At 41.6% G+C, this 20,922-nt stretch overlaps 1 protein-coding gene and 1 pseudogene across 6 annotated transcripts in view; one reads left to right on the top strand and one right to left on the bottom strand.

Moving 5' to 3' along the window:
• The window catches only part of DCUN1D3 (defective in cullin neddylation 1 domain containing 3), a 59,394-nt gene that overhangs the window by 32,255 nt on the left and 6,217 nt on the right, over nucleotides 1–20,922 (bottom strand). For 2 of the 6 annotated variants that reach the window (XM_027528078.1, XM_027528075.1), the window contains exon 3: nucleotides 20,492–20,567. The exons of the other annotated variants lie outside the window; for them this stretch is intronic. The gene's annotated coding sequence lies outside the window, so the exon portion shown is untranslated. The remainder of the gene's footprint in view (nucleotides 1–20,491; nucleotides 20,568–20,922) is intronic. 6 annotated transcript variants of the gene reach the window in all.
• On the top strand, nucleotides 1,981–6,772 carry LOC113883912 (annotated as a pseudogene).

The raw sequence follows: 20,922 nt of genomic DNA, 5'->3' as shown, positions 1-20,922 counted from the left end.
CAAGACCAGGAGCTGACTGTGGCTCAGATCAAGAACTCCTTACTGCCAAATTCAGACTTGAAGAAAGTAGGGAAAACCACTAGGCCATTCAGGTATGACCTAAATCAAATCCCTTATGATTATACAGTGGAAGTGACAAATATATTCAAGGGATTAGATCTGATAGACATACTGCCCATAGAACTATGGACAGAAAGGTTTGTGACACTGTTCAGGAGGCAGTGATCAAGACCATCCCCTAGAAGAAATGCAAAAAGGCAAAATGGTTGTCTGAAGAGGCCTTACAAATAGCTGAGAAAAGAAGAGAAGAGAAAGGCAAAGGAGAAAAGTGAACAATGCAAAGAAATAGAGGAAAGCAACAGGATGGGAAAGACTAGAGATCTCTTCAAGAAAACCAGAGATACCAAGGGAACGTTTCATGCAAAAATGGACACAATAAAGGACAGAAATGGTATGGCCCTAACAGAAGCAGAAGATATTAAGAAGCGGTGGCAAGAATACACAGAAGAACTGTACAGAAAAGATCTTCATGACCCAGATAACCATGCTAATGTGATCACTAACCTAGAGCCAGACATCCTCGAGTGCGAAGTCAAGGGGGCCTTAGAAAGCATCACTATGAACAAAGTGAGTGGAGGTGATGGAATTCCAGTTGAGCTATTTCAAATCCTAAAAGATGATGCTGTGAAAGTGCTGCACTCAATATGCAAGCAAATTTGGGAAACTCAATCGTGACTACAGGACTGTAAAAGATCAGTATTCATTCCAATTCCAAAGAAGTACAATGCCAAAGAATGTTCACACTACTGCATGACTGCATTCATTCCATATGCTACTAAGGTAATGCTCAAAATTCTCCAAGTGAGGCTTCAGCAGTACATGAACCAAGAATTTCCAGATGTACAAGTTGGATTTAGAAAAGGCAGAGGACCCAGAGATCGAATTTTCAAAATCTGTTGAATCATGGAAAAAGCAAGAGAATTCCAGAAAAAACATCTAATTCTGCTTCACTGACTATGCTGAAGTCCTTGACTATGGATCACAACAAACTATGGAAAATTCTTCAAGAGATGGGAATAACAGACCACCTTACCTACTTCCTGAGAAACCTGTATGCAGTCCAAGAATGGACTGGTTCCAAATTGGGAAAGGAGTACATCAAAGTTGCATATTGTCACCAGGCTTATTTAACATATATGCAGAGTACATCATGAGATGTACTTGTGCTGGATGAAGCACAAGCTGGAATCAAGATTGCCAGGATAAGTATCAATAACCCCAGGTATGTAGATGACACTACCCTTATGGCAGAAAGCCAAGACAAACTGAAGAGCCTCTGATGAAAGTGAAAGAGGAGAGTGAAAAAGCTAGCTTAAAACCCAAAATTCAGAAAACTAAGATCTGGCGTCTTGCCCCATCACTTCATGGCAAATAGATGGGGAAACAACAAAAACAGTGACAGACTTTATTTTCTTGGGCTCCAAAATCACTGAGAAAGGTGACTGCAGCCATAAAATTAAAAGACACTTGCTCCTTGGAAGAAAAGCTATGACAAACCTAGACAGCATACTAAAAACCACAGACATTACTTGGCTGACAAAGGTCTGTCTAGTCAAAGCTGTGGTTTTTCCAGTTGCCATGTACGGATGTGAGAGTTGGATAAAAGGCTGAGTGCCAAAGAATTAATGCTTTTGAACTGTAGTGATGGAGCTTCTTGAGAGTCCCTTGGACTACAAGGAGATCAAATCAGTCAATTCTAAAGGAAATCAGTCCTGAATATTCGTTGGAAGGAGTAATGCTGAAGCTGAAGCTCCAATACTTTGGCCACCAGATGAGAAGAGCCGACTCACTAGAAAAGACCCTGATGTTGGGAAAGACTGAAGGCAGGAGGAGAAGGGGATGACAGAGGAGGAGATGGTTGGGTGGCAACACCAACTCAATGGACATGAGTTGGAGCAAGCTCCGTGAGATGGTGAAGGACAGGCAAGTGTGGCATGCTGTAGACCATGGGGTCGCAAAGAGTTGAATAGACTGAGCAATTGAACTGAATGATCATTTTCAATGCTTTCTATTAAAACTCTGCCCTAGCACACAGGATCTTCCACCATGGCAGCGGCAGCACTGTGGGCAGGCTGGTGCTGCTACCCACAGAGATATTTTGGCAGCAGAGTCCATCTCCTGTCCAGCCACAATCTAGGGGCACTACCCCATGGTACCCACCAGCTGCCCAGCCGAGGGGAGAGCTAACTCTGTCCAAATCCTATTCCTCTGGAAACAGAAAAGGGTTTCTCTCTGGTTTGCTCAATAAAATCAAAGAGGAATTAGCCAAAAACAAAGAAATGAAAGAAAGTATAAAAAGTTCCAAAACAAGGCCAAGAACCTGGAAGAGTCAGATGTGTTTCAGGAAGCCAGGAGGAAAGACAAAACCACTGAACTGAAAACCCAGCGGACGAGCGAGGTGATCAGGAAGAAGCTAGGGGAGATCATGGGCATTGTCAAGGAGAGTCTTGACGAAGTCAGTAAAAGTGACCTTGGCAGAAATATCAAGAAGAGTGTGGAAACAGCAGCCAAGACCGCCAAGCAGTCTACCAAATTGGTGTCCAAAGGTGGGGAGAAGCTCGGCTGGACCACTGCCTTCAAAGCCCTCTCCCAGGACGTGGAGTCTGTCAAGGAGATCGACGAGAGCATCCTGGGACAGACCGGGCCCTACCGGTGGCCTGAGCGGCCCTGGAAAAGGAAGGAGTTCGACGGAGAGAAATTCAAGGAAGAGAAAATGTTTGAGGGCAACGAGGAGGCGCTGCGGGTCGTGCTACACAAGGACTCCAAGTGTTACCAGCAGTAGAAGGACTTCAGGGACAAAAATGTGGTGTTCAATCGGTTCTTCAAGATGAAAATGAAATATGACGAGAGTGACGACGCCTTCATCCGGGCGTCCAGTGTACTGACAGACAAGATCACAGGCTTGCTGGGAGGCCTGTTCTCGAAGATGGAGATGTCAGAGGTGCTCAGAGATCCTGCGTGTAGACCCCACCATCAATAAGGACTGCTTCCTGTAGCAGGGCAAGAACAACATCATCCCCAACGTTCTGGAAGCCATGATTTCCCAGGAGCTTGACATTCTCAAAGACTGGTGCTATGAAGCTATCTACAGCCAACTGGCCAACCTGATCCAGCAGGCCAAAGGTCTGGCCCTCCAGTTGCACTCCTGTATCGTGGACACTGACAACATTGATATGGCCATGGGCACGATGATGGAGCAGGGGCCTGTGCTGATCATCCCCTTCCAGGCCCAGATGGTGATGCTGATCAAGAACTCCAAAGGCAAGGTGGTCGAGGGCGACCTGGAGACGGTACTGCAAATGCTGTACGTGTGGACGCTCTGCCAAGACAAGGACAAGCTAAACCCCTATGTGGACGGGCAGCTCCTGGACATTTCCACCTCCAGCATAAAGCAGGTCCTCTGAGCACGGTGGCCATGCCTGGGCCCTCCGGGACTGCCGCTCACTGAGGACACGTGGGGGACTGGCGTCTATCTGCAGCAGCAAGACTTCTGTCAGCTCTGCCCTCACTCTGCCAGGCCGGCTGCAACACCAGATGGATGGGGTGGGAGGGTAGGGGGCTGCATCAGCCCCTGACCCAGTGGCAGGTTGCTGGCCAGAAGGCTCCAGACCAGGCACTCCTTCCCAGGACCGAGCAGTGGGGCCTGGGCCCACTGGCCACATCAGCGATGCCATTTTATCTCGTTCTTTTTAAAAAATAGTGCCCTTGTTATCCTGTATAGAAGCAGAGATTTGTAAATAATATATCACCAAAGTGAAAAAAACAAACAAACAAACAAAAAACGACTCTGCCCTAGCAAGTAGGCCTTACTTTCCAAAACAATATGAAAAACATCCTAAAAGAAAGCAGTGGTGCACAGGCTGTTTTTGTCATCACCTTTGAAAAGTTGAAGATAGCTTTGGATTCCAGAATAAAATGTACATACATACACACACTCATACTCAAATTTTGCAACCCAGGACTGGGGGGCGGTCCATGAAATTACAACTTTTCTGAATTGCCTGAGGGTTTTACCTGCACTGCAACCACCTCCATTTCTTTTACTCAAAACCAACTGCATATAGTTCAACTCCTACAGCTGCCCTTCTGGGAAGGACATGCTATGCTTTGGATGCAGAATGATAGGGTCTGTACAGCCCAGCTCTATTCACTTTCCACACATACTTAGTCACCCTGCATCTCTGTTTTCTCACCTGAAAATTGGGACAAAGGGTCACTGTGAAGAATAAATGGCCCCTTCCTATCAGAGGATTTCAGTTCAAATGCTGAGATGTATTCCTTGTCCAACCAATCTAAAGTACCATCGCCCTCTGATCCAGCACACTACTTTATTTCTTTAGCACATACCACTCTCTGAAATTCTTGTTAACTTATTTATTGTCCACTCCCCCTACCAGAAAGCAATTTCCATGAGAGTGGAAATTATTTTATTCAGCATTTTGTCCTGGGCACCTAAGCTTTATCATTGAAGTGTTTTGATATATCTATTGAATAATACTCTCTGATATTTATTGAGTACTCTGTACAAGGTACTAGTCTATGCACTTAAATGTATTAACTCAAAATTAAATAAATGATAAGTACGACATGCTTAGCACTGTCCGTAGCACAGTTAGTTCTCAATAGATGATAGCTATTTGTACCAATTCTATATTGTTATCAAATACTCAACAGTCAAGGAACCTAAGCCCTAAGGATGTAGAGTAGGCCTTAATTTCACCACTCAAGAGCTGGTTCCTAAGATCCAATCCCTGGACACCCTGCCTCTCAACACCCCACTACCCTCAAAGAGAAAACAGGAAATTGTCTCATTGTTTCAAATTATTCCCTACCTCATCAGTTAACCAGATAATGTGATACAAACACAGCTTCTCAGTCAGCAGTATATAGTCCCATCTCTCCTTATTCTACAAGTTAATTTTCACCTCAAACACAGCAAAAGCCAAAATTTGAAGCTGAAATTGGGAGATGTTCACCCTGTAGTACCTCTTTTTGACCTGCAACTTAGTCCCCTGGAAAAAATCCACATAATAATGGAAATCAGTCCTGCCTGTCCTTCAAGCAAGGGTGAAAGTCCAGACAGTTTATTCAAGCCATAGCCGTGCAGCACTGTACGAAGCTCCAAGGGTTCTCCAAGCAATGAAAAACCTCCTGGTGCTGGTCCAAACTGCTTCTTCTCTATCACAACAAACAAAGGAATGACTTCTAGGTGTCTAGAGATGTAAGGGCAAAAGCCAGCAGCTTGTTTGCATGCTATTATATAGTGAACATGAAGAACTCACTTTAAGTTTTACACTACTTAAGATATTTTTTTCCACTGTAGTATTTTTAAAAATTTGCCTGATGACAGATTGGCTTTTAATTCTGAGGGATGAAGCACATTTCCTGTAAAGAGGATAAGGGATGTGGACCATCAAGGCTCTGCATCTCTTTAGAACCACTGGAGACAATAGACTATGTTTCACATAACTGCCAAGAAAAGGCCAAAACCTAAAGTACTAATCAGGGCCTTCACAGCCAGATGTACTTGCCAAGAAAGCAAAGGGCAGCTTCCACCTCTGCTGGCTGGCAGACGAGCCCACACATTCTGCTTAGCCATGTGAAACAGTCAGCTCTTGCTCTTCCCACCCTTAGGCCTAGTATTTGGGGTAGCAACACCAGTGACTTTTCTATGAGAGTATTTTCTAAAAACAGAACTTCCACCTTTAGGTTTAAAACTGAAAAGAAAAATATCCAGAATTAGAAGTCTGTTTTAACACAATACATTGAAAATTGTAAGTTTAAAGGCTGGTAGTTGGGGACAGGGATCACAGTACCACATGACTTCTCAGCAAGTCATAAAAAAGAGTACAGGTTGTTTAACAGCAGGCATCTCCAGTAATAGAGTTAAGAAGTCCAAGTGCCAGACAGAGGAAAACTAAACTGACACTCCTCCTGCATTTGTTTCAGCAGTGATGGGACTGACACAAATGAACCGCAGCAGCAATTTACAAGACAGAGTCATTAGTAAACCTTTTCTGGTGGCTAGTTGAAGAAGAAATGTTTGAAACCCTGAATTGACTCATTTTTCAGAAGTTAAATCAGTTTAATGGGGGGGGGGGGGGGAACAAAACCCTCTAAATGACAATAAATCACTAATTGAAACATTACAGGATTCCTAACAGCCATTCTTGATTAGCATACCTTTGTGTCAAAAGCAAAAACCAAGTGCCAGCATTTAACAGCAAGTTGCTGTTAAATCAGTCTGGTGGAACTAGATGAGAACAACAAAAATTAATCTTCAGGCCTAGATGGATACTGTCTGGATAATAAGATGATAAAGACCTCCTCAAAGGGCTTCTGGGTACCATAAATTATATAACAAATCTACTTCTGCCAGGCAGCCAGGATTAACTCCTATTCACTCAGCATGGGCTAATCAAAATGGAAGCACTATTATCCACCACTGCTCTGAAAAAGACACAGCAGGTTGCTCACTGCACATCAGTTTGCTGACATCACTACTCATTGTAAGAGAAGTCACTTAAATACTTTGCTAAACTTAAATACAAGTTTCGTACTTGTTTCTTACAGGTCAAAAACAGAAAAAACAGAAAAAGAAAATATTTCATTAACTCCTTCCTCAGTAAGTTCTTCTGACTGAATATTTTTTATTGTCTATGATGACCCCCTATTATAATAAATAATTATTTCTACTATTCTGCATTTTACCCCTATGGAACATATATATTCATGGCTCTCAGGAGCTGGCAAAAAATGACAAGTACAGAAAAGATGTTACTGTTTTAGTGACTACATCTTAGATTACAGTTCCAAGAAGGCAGGAAGTGTATATGGTAAAATGAAAAGGGCTAACTGGCATCTAACAAACACTTTCTAAATTCAAATCCATGTTCTACTCTTTCTCAAAGTTAAGGATAATGTTTTTCAAGCCTACTTTTTGAAAACATGGACTTCCCTGGTGGTACAGTGGATGGACACCTGCCTGCCAATGCAGGGGACATGCGTCTGATCCTTGATATTGGTAGATTCCACATGCTGTGGAGCAACTAAAGCCTGTTGCACCACAACCACTGAGCCAGTACGCACAACAACTGGCGCCCACACTCTTTAAGGCTCGTGAGTCACAGCTATTGAGTTCGTGTGCTGCAATTACTATAGCCCAGGCACCTAGGAGCTTCACAAGAGAAGCCACTGCAATGAGAAGCCAGCGCACTGCAACAGAGAGCAGCCCCCACTCGCCCCAACTAGAGAAAGCCTGTGCACAGCAACGAAGACCCAGGGCAACCAAAAATAAGTAAACACATTAACGCAGTTTAAACTGCCTCTTTCAAAAAAGTACAGTAGAATACAGTCATTTTTTTGTTTAGTATATTTAAGTCTTTCAGTCACTGTAAAATGAGAGCTTGAACTAAATCAGTGTCTTTCCAACTTGAACTTCAACAATCTGTGAGAAACAAGTTATATCCTGACCAAATGCATATATATACATACACACACATACAACTTATGAAGCAATATTTACTCACTTCGATGATGAACTCTAATTTACGCTGCTTCTTTTTTTAACTTGGTTTTTAATTGTTGGTTATAATCCACTAAGTAAATAATAACAGGTGGCTCAGTGGTAAAGAATCCCTCTGCCAATGCAGGAGATTCAGGAGACTCAGGTTTGACTCCTGTGTTGGGATAATCCCCTGGAGAAGGAAATGGCACTCCACTCCAGTATTACCTGGGAAATTCCATGGACAGAGGGGCCTGGCAGGCTACAGTCCATGGGGTTGCAAAAGAGTCGGACATGACAGGACACCCACCTACAGCACATAATAAGAAAAATTCAAGATCAAACTTAAAGATTCCCTCCAATATCTTTATTGTGCCAGACACAATGCTAGGCATTTTAGAGTTGTGACAGCAGTTAATCCCTAAAGCTGCGCTATGAGGCTGGTACTTTTTTTAACTGAAAAATTAAAAAATATTGTATTAATTCATTTAAAACATCACTGCTATATTTAAAATAGATAACCAACAAGGACCTACAACAAGCACCCCCAGAGAATTCTGTTCAATACTCTGTAATAACTAAATGGGAAAAGAATTTGAAAAAGAATAGATACCTGTGTTTGGATAATCACTTTACTATATATCTGAAACTAACATAACACTGTTAATATAAGATAAAAATTTTAAAAATAAAAATAAAGACACATAATGTGTTATCATATATGTATGCATTTTAAGCAAGGTTATCGAAGTATGTATAGTACAAAGAACAAAAATATTGAAGAATTAGGGAAAGGGGAAGTCTAAGAAAATAATGCTGCTGCTGTTAAGTCGTTTCAGTCGTGTCCGACTCTGTGTGACCCCATAGATGGCAGCCCACCAGGCTCCGCCATCCCTGGGATTCTCCAGGCAAGAACACTGGAGTGGGTTGCCACTTCCTTCTCCAATGCATGAAAGTGAAAAGTAAAAGTGAAGTTGCTCAGTCATGTCCGACTCTTAGCGACCCCACGGACTGCAGCCCACCAGGCTCCTCCGTCCATGGGATTTTCCAGGCAAGAGTACTGGAGTGGGGTGCCATTGCCTTCTCCTAATAGCTTCTAAAAAATAAATTATCAATAATAAATCATTATATGTTAACATAAATGACAATTTTATGAAAAATAACTGTATTTCCAAAAACTTAATAAGAACAACAACATTGTTTTACATTTTCGCAAATGTCTCTAAGGTCTGGCTTAGAAGACAGCTAATTTCCCATATGTGCTTCTCATTCAATCTTTTGTGATATAACACACCATGTAGACTCTATAAAACTCCTGAGAGAATGAAAGTATAAAGGACAAATGATGTCAGTACTACCAAGAAGAGAATCTGGTTTTTCAGATACTATGAAAAGTGTCTTGGGGATCCTCTAAAAGAGTCTCTGGGAGTGAGGCTGGTACTCTTGATGTTCCTATTTTACAAATAAGGGAATACACTCAGAAATAAAGCACCTCACTTACGACCCTACACTGTAGCACAGACAGAGAAGCTCATCCAACATTTCACCAGTTCCCCCAGCTTCCCAGCCTCTTCAGTTAGATGAGGAAATGTGTCCATTTCTGGCCAAACAGGTATAGGCAGAAATGACACAATGAGCTGTAGGCAGATTTGATACTTACATTTCCAAGCCCAAGCCTAAAGGTGCACAAGACATCTCAGCCATCTCTTCCCTTGCCATGGTGACCAAGACAATACAGATGGTACAACACATGATGTTGGAACCCACATCAGCTTGGGTCTCTGAGCAACTTCTGGAGCTGAGCACCTTTTAGCCTAAAACCCACGTGGGATATGCAAGCAAAGAACTTTTCAACAGATTATGACAAACTTTGTTAAGCTCTAACTCCTGAATATCTACCATTCCCTCAGTAATTTTACAGTTCAGGCCTCTGCCATCTTTACTGCAGTATTCTCTCAGTACCTGCTTCTGGGATTGCTCCCTTTAATCTCTCTTCCAAACTGCCACTGGAGTGATCTTTTCAACACACACATAGCCCATGTGAATATGCCATGCCTCTACTCAAAATTATTTAATAGCTCCCCTTCACCTACAAATACAACTTTAATAAGGTATACAAGGTTTTTTTTTTTACTTTAGCCTCAATTACTGCCTTTCTCCTGTTCACTCCACATCCCTCGGGCATACTGAAACGTCTGCCGCTTCCCAAGATGCCATGGCCTCTTAACTCACTGTAGTTTTACACATACTGTTACTTGTGTTTGGAATGCCTCCTCCTTCTCTAGTCTTGGTATTTCAATCCCAGCTCAGATTTTACTTCTTATAGGAATCCTCTCCTGACTCCTTCAAGGTGACCTAGAGCCTCTCTGTCTCTTCACACCTTCACTTGTTTTTATATCCGTTTTCTTACCATAAAGCTTTTAAAAACAAGGTCCACAAAAGACACTCAAATTTACTAGATGAAAATCTGGTAGCATATAAACACATTTATTTTCCCTGAAGCACTATGCACCCCATTCTAGAGTTGATCCTTAAGAAAAATTCAGACTACACATACTTCACTTTAAATATAACAGTGAAAGAATCAAGTCTGGAGGCCAAGACTTAACAAGACTAGTTTTCAGCTTCACAAGTTCTCTATGAAAGACCCACATTCCATCTGGGAAAGCTGCTTCCCTGCTCATGTATGTCTAAGTTGAAAACCACATAGACTGGCTTTTCTTTGAAAACAGTTTGTATCTGTTTGGAAATCTTGAGTAAAAACAACCTTCAAGTATGTTTTTAAAGGTTTTGTCCTGTTAAACCACTATTATAATCTTTTGCTTAAGCTTCCTGAGTCAAAGGTACTAATGCTGGAGACATTCAGAACTTGGTTGTGAGTGAATCAATTTAAACACTGTACGCAAATAGTAGAGTTTCAAATCAGAAAAAGGAGGAGCTTAGAGGCCAAACTGCCCAGAGGGAAAGAAAAATTCTGCTTCCAACTGGGGAAAAGGCAACTGTAAAAGATTTTTACCTGTTACTTAACTTTTTATTATCTCTTTCTGCTGGGCCACGGAATGGTTGTGAGCTGGAAACTTAGAAAAGCAAATGCTCTAATAAATTAAGCAAGTCTGGTTCTCTAAAAGGAAGGTTTAAAGTCAAGAGTTAGAAAGTCTCTGAGTACACCTTTTTTTTTTTTCACTTTAACTTACCATTAAAGTTCAAGTTTCAGCATCCTAAAAGGCTTTATTTTAGAAGTGAAAAGGCTCCCAATGAATAAAAGGTTAGCCTACCAAGAGAAAACCAAAGTGGCGCCAGAAACGTGTAAGAATGGCCTGAAAAGGTTTTGAACTCTACTACTACGTTTGCACATCTTTCATTCTGACTCAGTATTAAATTTATCTTTTTAAATGTGTGGTCCTAAAAAAAATAAATAAATAAATTGTGGTCCTGAGTACTTATACTCCATAGATGGAGGTTATACTATCATGGAGATAACTATTTCTATGATTGGGAAAGAAGCATTTTTTTATGTGCCTAAGCTTCCCTGGTGGCTCAGACGGTAAAGCGTCTGTGGGCAACGCAGGAGACCCGGGTTTGATTCCTGGGTCAGAAGATCCCCTGGAGAAGGAAATGGCAATCCACTCCAGCACTCTTGCCTGGAAAATCCCATGGACAGAGGAGCCTGATAGGCTACAGTCCATGGGGTCACAAAGAGTCGGACAAGACTGAGTGACTTCACTTTCACTTTTCATTTTTAAAAGCCCAACTATTCAGCTGCCCACAAGAGATCTGAACCAAGACCGACTGATCCAATGGCAATTTCCTAAGAAGAGAAGGTGTTAAACAACCTCACTCTAGGTTTGCAAATTCTAGTCTATAGACCAAGGATAAAAGTCACAATCCTTACATATCCCCTTTCAGAATTTCTCCAGACTCATCAGCAATTATCTGTAAATAATGACTAGCCTTTGCACCTAGGGAAATAGTTGTTATTCAGTTGCTAAGTCGTGACCCCATGGACGGTGGCATGCCAGGAGTTCACTATCTCCCAGGGTTTGCTCAAATTCACGTTCATTGAGTTGGTGATGCCATCCAACCATCTCATCCCTCTACCACCCCTTTCTCCTCTGTCTTCAATCTTTTCCAGCATCAGGCTCTTTTCCAACAAGTCAGCTCTCTGCATCAGATGGCCAAAAAGTACTGGAGCTTCAGCTTCAGCATCATTCCTTACAAAGAATATTCAGGGTTAATTTCCTTTACAATTGACTGGTTTCATCTCCTTCCAGTCCAAGGGACTCTTAGGAACCTTCTCTCCAGCACAATTCTAAAGAATCAATTCTTCAGTGCTCAAGTCTTCTTTATGATTCAACTGTCACATACATACATGACTGTTGGAAAAATCATAAATCTGACTATACGGACCTTTGTCAGCAAAGTAATGTCTGATTTTTAATATACTATCTAGGTTTGTCACAGCTTTTCTTCCAAGGCGCAAGCGTCTTTTAATGTCATGGCTGCAGTCACCGTCCACAGTGATTTTGGAGCCCAAGGAAAGAAAATTTGCCAATGCTTCTACTTTTTCCCCTTCTATTTGCTACGAAGCGATGGAACTGGATATCATGATCTTAGTTTTCTGAATGGTGAGTTTTAAGTCAGCTTTTTGACTCTCCTTTTTCACCTTCATCAATAGGTTCTTTGTGAAAGTCGCTCAGTCATATCCGACTCTTTGTGACCCCACAGACTATACAGTTCATGGTATTCTCCAGGTAAGAATACTGGAGTGGGTAGCCTTTCCCTTCTCCAGGGGATCTTCCCAACCCAGGGATCAAACCCAGGTCTCCTGCATTGCAGGCGAATTCTTTACCAGCTGAGCCACAAGGGAAGCCCAAGAGGCTCTTTAATTTCTGCCATTAGAATGGTATCATCTGCATATCTCAAGTGATTGATATTTCTCCCAGCAATCTTAATTCCAGTTTGTGCTTCATGCAGCATGGCATTTCACATGATGTACTTCACATATAAGTTAAATAAGCAAAATGACAATACACAGCCTTGTCGCACTCCTTTCCAAATCTGGAAACAGTCAGTTGTTTCATGTTCAGTTCTAACTGTTGCTTCATACAGGTTTCTCAGGAGACAGGAAAGGAGCAAGATGCTGTAGTGAGCTGCCATTTCCTTCTCCAGAGGATCTTCCCAACCCAGGGATAGATTCTACACCTCCTGCATTGCAGGTGGATTCTTTGCCACTGAGCCATCAGGGAAGCCCTAAGGGAAACAGACTGTCAAAAACCTGACACCTACCCTGAGTAAGGTGGGTCTTGTAAATGTGTGCAAAGGATGAGTATTGTGCAAGTCATGAAACAGACTTTAGCAAGAAAAGAGATTTTTTTAATCCTGCAAAATAGTCTTGAATACAGATTTTTCCAATATGCTAAGTAATACAATTTACTACTTCTTCTTGGGAGACAAGATAGTATGGATAACAAAACCAAAATTTACAAAGTTTGAGAGCTTGTGGCTTGGAACATTAGATGCCACCTCGATTGGGGAACATCTGAGAGTTTCTCATTATGAAATCATGTGAAAACTTTGTATTAAACCAATGACAGAGAAAAAATGAAGGAAGAAAAGAATCTTAAGTTACAGCACTGTCACCATTTTGTTCTATTTTAACCTAATCTTGACTAGATAACTAAAAGATCCTAAAGGATGATGCTGTGAAAGTGCTGCATTCAATATGCCAGCAAATTTGGAAAACTGAGCAGTGGCCACAGGACTGGAAAAGGTCAGTTTTCATTCCAACCCCAAAGAAAGGCAATGCCAAAGAATGTTCAAACTACCACACAATTGCACTCATCTCACATGCTAGTAAAGTAATGCTCAAAATTCTCCAAGCCAGGCTTCAATGGTACATGAACTGAGAACCTCCAGAGGTACAAGCTAGATTTAGAAAAGGCAGAGGAACCAGAGATCAAATTGCCAACATCCATTGGATCACAGAAAAAGCATGTGAGTTCCAGAAAAACATCTACCTCTGCTTCACTGACTATACCAAAGCCTTTGACTGTGTGGATCACAACAAACTGTGGAAAATTCTTCAAGAGATGGGACTACCAGACCACCTTACCTGCCTCCTGAGAAATCTGTATGCAGGTCAGGAAGCAACAGTTAGAACCGGACATGGAGCAACAGACTGGTTCCAAATTGGGAAAGGAGTACCTCAAGGCTGTATATTGTCACCCTGCTTATTTAATCTGCAGAGTACATCATGAGTAACTTGGGGCTGGATGCAGCACAAGCTGGAATCAAGATTGCTGGGAAAAATATCAATAACCTCAGACAAGCACCGTTATGGCATAAAGTGAAGAGGAACTGAAGATCCTCTTGATGAAAGTGAAAGAGGAGAGTGAAAAAGTTGGTTTAAACTCAACATTCCAAAAATTATGATCATGGCATCGGGTCCCATCACTTCATGGCAAACAGATGGGCAAACAATGGAAACAGTGACAGACTTTAGTTTCTTGGGTTCCAAAATCACTGTAGGTGTGACTGCAGCCATGATATGAAAAGACGCTTGCTCCTTGGAAGAAAAGCTACGACCAACCTAGAGAGCACATTAAAAGCAGAGACATTACTTTGCTGACAAAGGTCCATCTAGCCACAGCTGTGGTTTTTCCAGTAGTCATGTATGGATGTGAGAGGTGGCCCATAAAGAATGCTGTGTGCCAAACAACTGATGCTTTTTAACTGTGGTGCTGGAGAAGACTCTTGAGAGTCCCTTGGACTGCAAGGAGATCAAACCAGTCAATCCTAAAGGAGATCAGCCCTGAATATTCATTGGAAGGAGTGATGCTAAAGCTTTGGCCACCTGATGTGAAGATCTGACTCACTGGAAAAGACCCTGACGCTGGGAAAGATTGAAGGCCGGAGGAGAAGGGGATGACAGAGGATGAGATGGTTGGATGGCATCACTGACTCGATGGACAGAGTCTGAGCAAGCTTCAGGAGCTGGTGATCAACAGGGAAGCCTAGCATGCTGCAGTCCATGGGGTTGCAGAGTCAGATATAACTGAGCGACTGAACTGAACTGACTAGATAACACATGGTTCAGAAAAATAAAAGACTTGAAACCATCTTTATAGCAACTTTTAAAAACTACAGTTTGAAACATGAAACAATTTATTACAAGATGCTGTATCAGATGAATGGCCCTTTACGTTGAGAACGAAATAGAACAATATCATTTACAGAAGAGAGGTTAACAACTAAATGTAGATAATGAATGATGACAGTGTTAAGATACACAGAAAATGTCAAAGTAACACAAATAATTAATACTTAAAAAAAAAAACCTCTAAATCATAGACTACATCTGAAAGCAGATTTCTTGGCTCCTACTACACAATCAAGATTGCACTATTTTTTCTGGGTTTTGCTTAAAAAGAAAGTACCTCCCACAAGTTTATTTCATTTCTACCACTGCTCGTTTTACTTCTCAAGATTCCCACTGTGTGAAAACCAATACAACAAAAAGTGATATGAAATTTTAAAAAACCTTGCCTCAGAATTTATGTTCATTTTAGGGTATACATCACACTGCACCTTTAAAGAGGCTACCAAGAAGAAGTAAGGCAGAGATCATTAGGATGGGGCAGCCTCAGCATCTCCAGAACAGAGAAAGCAGGCATAGGCATGCATGTATTCAAGAGATGGGGGTGGCTTTTTCTTCCTCCCCAACAGAACAAATGGGAACCCCTAACTCCTGTCTTAGGGAGTTCCAACAACAAGGGGTGAAAAGAACTAAAGATCAATCCAGGTTTTGAGGAATCTGCTAAAAGTGAGAGGAAGCAACATTATTCATTCTTTGTTATTTAAAAAAAGCCACCACTTCTAAAGTCTATGCTAATTTAAATTCTACACAACCAACTTATGGGCATTTTCACCATGAATGCATAAAAATAAATTTGTCAATTTGCTTAAGTTAAGCAAGTTTTTTAAAGCCACTCAAATTTAGACCTGTCTATTGAGTCCATCACCACAAAGGCTTTCATAAAGAAAGTATGGCACTGCACTAGAATTACTTAGTCTTAGAACTTATAAACACATCAGCTATTCCTACACAACCTTTATGATCTTCTACATCCATTTACCACCCCAACTATCGTTCCTCTAAGGTTTTTCTTGAAAGGATAAAAAAAAAAAATCTACTTTAATATCACCCTACCGACTTGATGGACATGAGTTTGAGTGAACTCCGGGAGTTGGTAATGGACAGGGAGGCCTGGCGTGCTGCGATTCATGGGGTTGCAAACAGTTGGACATGACTGAGCGACTGAACTGAACTGAAAGTAACATTATCCATGAAGTCATAGGTCTGATATGCTAGTTACGCTTTCATTAATACACGTTAAAAAAATATAGGATAAAAAGTATTCATCAGGCAAAAATCATCTCATGTACCATCAATAGTATTAAAAAAACACCCCTTTGTACACTCATTTCAGCAGCACATACACTAACAATGTAACCAAAGCCACACTTTGGGGAACAGTGATTTAGTACCAAATTCTTCGTTGCAGGTAAGGAAATAGGCTCCTAGAGTGGGTGTAACTTGCCCAAGGAGACACAGAACTGGTGGCAGACTCTAGACTAGAACTGAGTCCAGTGGTGGTCTACTAAAGTAGAATCTACAGATGGGTAAGATACAGGGAGAATTAGTCCTTGGGGACTTCCCCAAGAAGTGAACTTCAAGGAGTTGCTAAGCCCTTTGACAGCAGATCCAGGTTTTTCATTTTCTCTGAGAAGCAATACACAAAACATGGTATTTGCCAGTGGACTTTCAAAGAGTGTCTGGATGGGCTGAAATAAATCTGTTGCTTCCTTCCCAAACTCTCATGTGGTTTTCCCAACCTCATTGAATCTCAAGGCGTGCTGCCAATGATAAAAATGTCTCCTGGATCAGTTTCCCACTTTTGGATCCAACAATATCCTAGCCACTGATCTCCTGTCCCCATTGCTAGACTCATGCATGCTCTATATGGTTTCAGGAGGAAGATTTTCCATCTCTGGGTTTTAGGCTAGCTTTGGAAACAGGCTGGAAGTTTCCATTACAGAGTTACTCCAGTATTTCCCAGATACCCAGACCTGGTTTTATTTTCAAGTGATAGATAACTTGTGTCTACTATGTGCCTAGCAATGTTTTATACACTGTCCCATACTTCCCATATAAGAGAAGGCGAAATGGTATCGTTCCTGGCCTGTTGGGAGCGGCCAATCCATGTTTCACTGTACATGCAGGCAGTTAATAATAACTAACATTATTAAATGTTTATTTATATGCCAGGCATTGTGCCGTGTCCTGCAAATGTCTTATCGACTCCTCACAACTATTTACTGTGATTATTTTCACTTAATACATGAAGGAAACAAGGCTTAGAGATGCTAAGTGGCTCATCCAAGGTCAAGTGACAAGTACATGGTGAAGTTCAGATGCGACTACACAGATGCTCTTACCTGTGCACTATGTACACATGAAACTTTAAATTCACAGTCAAAGGAAGCATGATTTCTATGTATCTGATTTCCTAAAAGTGAGCTTCTTTATTGCATTAGGGCATGCATGTATTAAATTAAAATATATATATAACACATTCTGAGTGCCATTTCATACTGACTGAGGGAAGAGTTTGCTCCTTGTAATCTGAAACTATGCAATTTGCACTCTCTTGACCAAAAAAAAAAAAGCCATCAAATTAAAACTAAATGCATATTGTTACTTATCACCAAAATCAACTTTCAGTAACCTTATTCCTGGTGGCTTAGTGGTAAAGAATTTGCCTGCCAATGCAAGGAGATGGGATTCAATCCCTGGGTGGCAAAGATCCCCTCAAGGAGGAAGTAGCAACCCACTCCAATATTCTTGGCTGGAGAACTCCATGGAGAGAGGAGACTGGGTCATAGTCCACAAGATCACAAAGAGTTGCAAAGAGTTGGACAGGACTGAGCGATTGAGCACACTCACAACCTTATTCCTACTTTGGGGATACAACTGGAGTACTAATGTGGTATAATAAAAAATATATTTGGCCTTTGTCCCCAGTTACTACCAGAGGTCCTAAAACCCCTGGAATTCCTTTACAGATAGACTTCTTGTTATTCATTAAGGAGCAGGGTTTGGACCACACCTGAGTTTCTTTTTGATAGTTTGAATTGAGGCTACCTTTGTCAGAAAGCCCAGGCATATGACTAGAACTTTCAGTCCCACCTTTAGCCCTTAAGGAAGGGAAGGGTGGCTGAAGTTTCATCAACAAAGGTCAGTGCTTTAATAAATTATGCCTACATAAAGGAACCGCAACTGAAACTGAAACAAGGCTAGGGGAGCTTCCGTATAGTCAAAGCTATGGTTTTTCTAGTAGTCATATATGGATGTGAGAGTTGGACCACAAAGAAAGCTGAGTGCCAAAGAATTGGTGCTTTTGAACTGTGGTGTTGGAGAAGACTCTTGACAGTCCATTGGACTGCAAGGAGATCAAACCAGTCAATCCTAAAAGAAATCAGTCCTAAATATTCATTGAAAGGATGGATGCTGAAGCTGAAGCTCCAATATTTTGGCCACCTGATGCGAAGGTCTGACTCACTGGAAAAGACCGTGATGCTGGGAAAGATTGAAGGCAGGAGGAGAAGGGGATGACAGAGAATGAGACGGTTAGATGGTATCACCAGCACGATGGACATGAGTTTGAGCAAGCTCCAGGAGTTGCTGATGGACAGGGAAGCCTGGTGTGCTACAGTCCATGGTGCTGCAAAGAGTAGGACATGACTGAGTGAATGAACTGAACTGAGGGGAGTTTATGGCTTCCCAGGTGGCACGACCTGCTTGCCAATACAGACAGACATAAGGGATGCAGGTTTGATCCATGGGTTGGGAAGATTCCCTGGAGAAGGGCATGGCAACCCACTCCAGTATTCTTGCCTAGAGAATCCCATGGACAGAGGACCCTGACAGGCTAGTCCATAGGGTTGCAAAGAGTCAGACATGACTGAAGCAACTTAGCACAGAGGGGAGCTTCAGGATTGGTGAATACACTGATGTGCTGGGAGGCTGGCATGCCCAGAGGGGACATGGAAGCTCTGTGTCCCTAATTCAAATCTTGACCTATTCAGGTCTTCCATTTGGCTGTTTCTGAGTTGTAGCCTTTATAATGAAACTGAATTCATAAATATCACATTTTACCAGCTAAATGAGTCATATGTTCTAGCAAATTATCCATCGTGGGGGAGGGTGGTCATGGGAACCCCTAAATTTGAGGTCTGCCAGGCAAAAGTGCAAGGAGGAATTTGAGACAACCTGATACTTGCGGCTGGCACTTGAAGTGGGGCAGTCTCCTGAGACTGAGTCATTAACCTGTGGGAACTGCACAAACTCCAAGCAGTTTGTGTCAGAAGTGAACTGTTGGATTCTCAGTGATGTCAGAAAATTGTTGAAGGGACAGCATAATTAACCTCAGGAGAAGAGATCCATATTACAACCAACTTAACTGATAGTTATTTAATTGAAGCCGCCTCCCTTGATCTAATCATTAAATCTGTAGCTGTCACCAATTCAGAGCAGTACTTGCCATTTTCAGCACTAGAAGAAAATCTGGCCTTATGTCAGATTCACAAGTACCTGGTAGAATAAAATTTCTATTAAAAGACTAACGATGTAATGTGACCTGCTAAAGAGACCATGTAATGTTACAGAACTATGAAGTCAAAATATATTTTCTTTAATTATTTTAGTTGTAGTTTAACTCACATTTAGTCCCCATGAGAGAATCATGAATTACCTCAATAGTTTACATGTAACTGTTCCCTTTGGATAACAGACATTGTTAAATGACAATCACCACCACACAGTATTATGTACTTAACTCAAACCCTAATGGACCCAGGAACAATACGTTCGCTCTTGTTTGCCAACTTCTTATTTGTCAAAAACAAAAAGTCAAAAGAGAGATCTCAAAGAAGTTAGGCTTAAGCAGTCAATCATGACCAACTAGTCAATCTTGAAGACCAATCTGGTCAAACCAGACACTGCACTCATCCCTTCCCATCAGGAACACACTTTTCAATCAGGGGAGAGAGTACCGTCGTCAGAGACCTGGTCAGGGGCACTGGATTACCCAACTCCAAAGGTCCCCGTTCTCCTCCTTGTAAATGGTGTTGTCCAGCATTGGGCAACCTTGTGGGCCTGTTCCTTCCTGATCCACTCTTCTCCTATCAAGTGCCACTGTTAGCAATTTCTACCTTTTCCCAGCTGGACAACCAATGGAATTTCTCCTCACCCTGTGCACATGGCCCACAATATCATCACTGCCACCACTCTGCACTCCCAAAGGCCTGCTTCCTGAAATGTTCTCCTCCCGAGCAACTGAACCCACATTATCTAAATGCCTCTGGAAAGGTGTTTAGACTTTTCTGTTGCATATAATATTAGTAAACCCCCAAGCAAAATTCTCCTACCATTGACATCAGCTATAACCAACTGTTTTGAGTAAATGACTGGACAAGTGACTAGTTATTTCAAAGAAAAACTAATTTACTAGGAGAAAAAGAATCACAAAAACACCCTTTAAAATGAACACATCACTCCTTACTTTTGAACTGTACTCACTTAGAATAAAGAAAACGTCATCACTCTGAGAATCTGGAACTTCTAGCACGTCTATAATCTTGCCACCCAGAACACATGCTGCTAGAGTCCCAGCACCCTCACTGGAGTGGTATTCCTTGCCTTCCCTTCCTGTTTAAAGGCAGCCACTAGGTGGTCATCAAGTAGATATAAAGTAAATGTTTAATTGGAAACAAATTTGTTTCACGGATTTTTTTTTTTTTAAAGAACAAAGCAATTGTAGATATTTTCACAGAGCCATTCTAAAAATGTTTTGTCCATGGATATACCTGGATTTTCCTGTTCATATTCCAAGGCAGGTCACTGGAAATGGGAATATGCAGGTCAGCATTTTGCATAGGCATTCTGGACAGCATATAGAAGAGACCAAACACCAAGGATTCAATTAAACTCAAACAAACTCTACTGAGTGCCTACAAGGATATATTTAAGGCAGTGTAAATGAGAAAACAAAATCAGTGCAGAGAAGTCCTATACCTGCCAGTACCTTCTCTGTAACTGTAAGCAAGTTTACTAACCTTTATAGATTCCCATTTACCTTCTGCTTTTTGATCTGTTTTCAGCCTCAAAACATTCTGATCGACTGAAATCTTATGGGGAAACCCAATGTAACAGCAACTTTAGCAGAGTCAAACTTGGGTGTGGTGGTGGGGAGCAGGAGCAGTGAAATGGAAGCTAGACAGCAAGATGAGGGGGTTTT

Source organism: Bos indicus x Bos taurus, chromosome 25 (assembly GCF_003369695.1).
Source record: "Bos indicus x Bos taurus breed Angus x Brahman F1 hybrid chromosome 25, Bos_hybrid_MaternalHap_v2.0, whole genome shotgun sequence".
NCBI lineage: Eukaryota > Metazoa > Chordata > Mammalia > Artiodactyla > Bovidae > Bos > Bos indicus x Bos taurus.
Note: the sequence above shows the minus strand (reverse complement) of the source record. Positions and strands in the feature narration are given on the sequence as shown.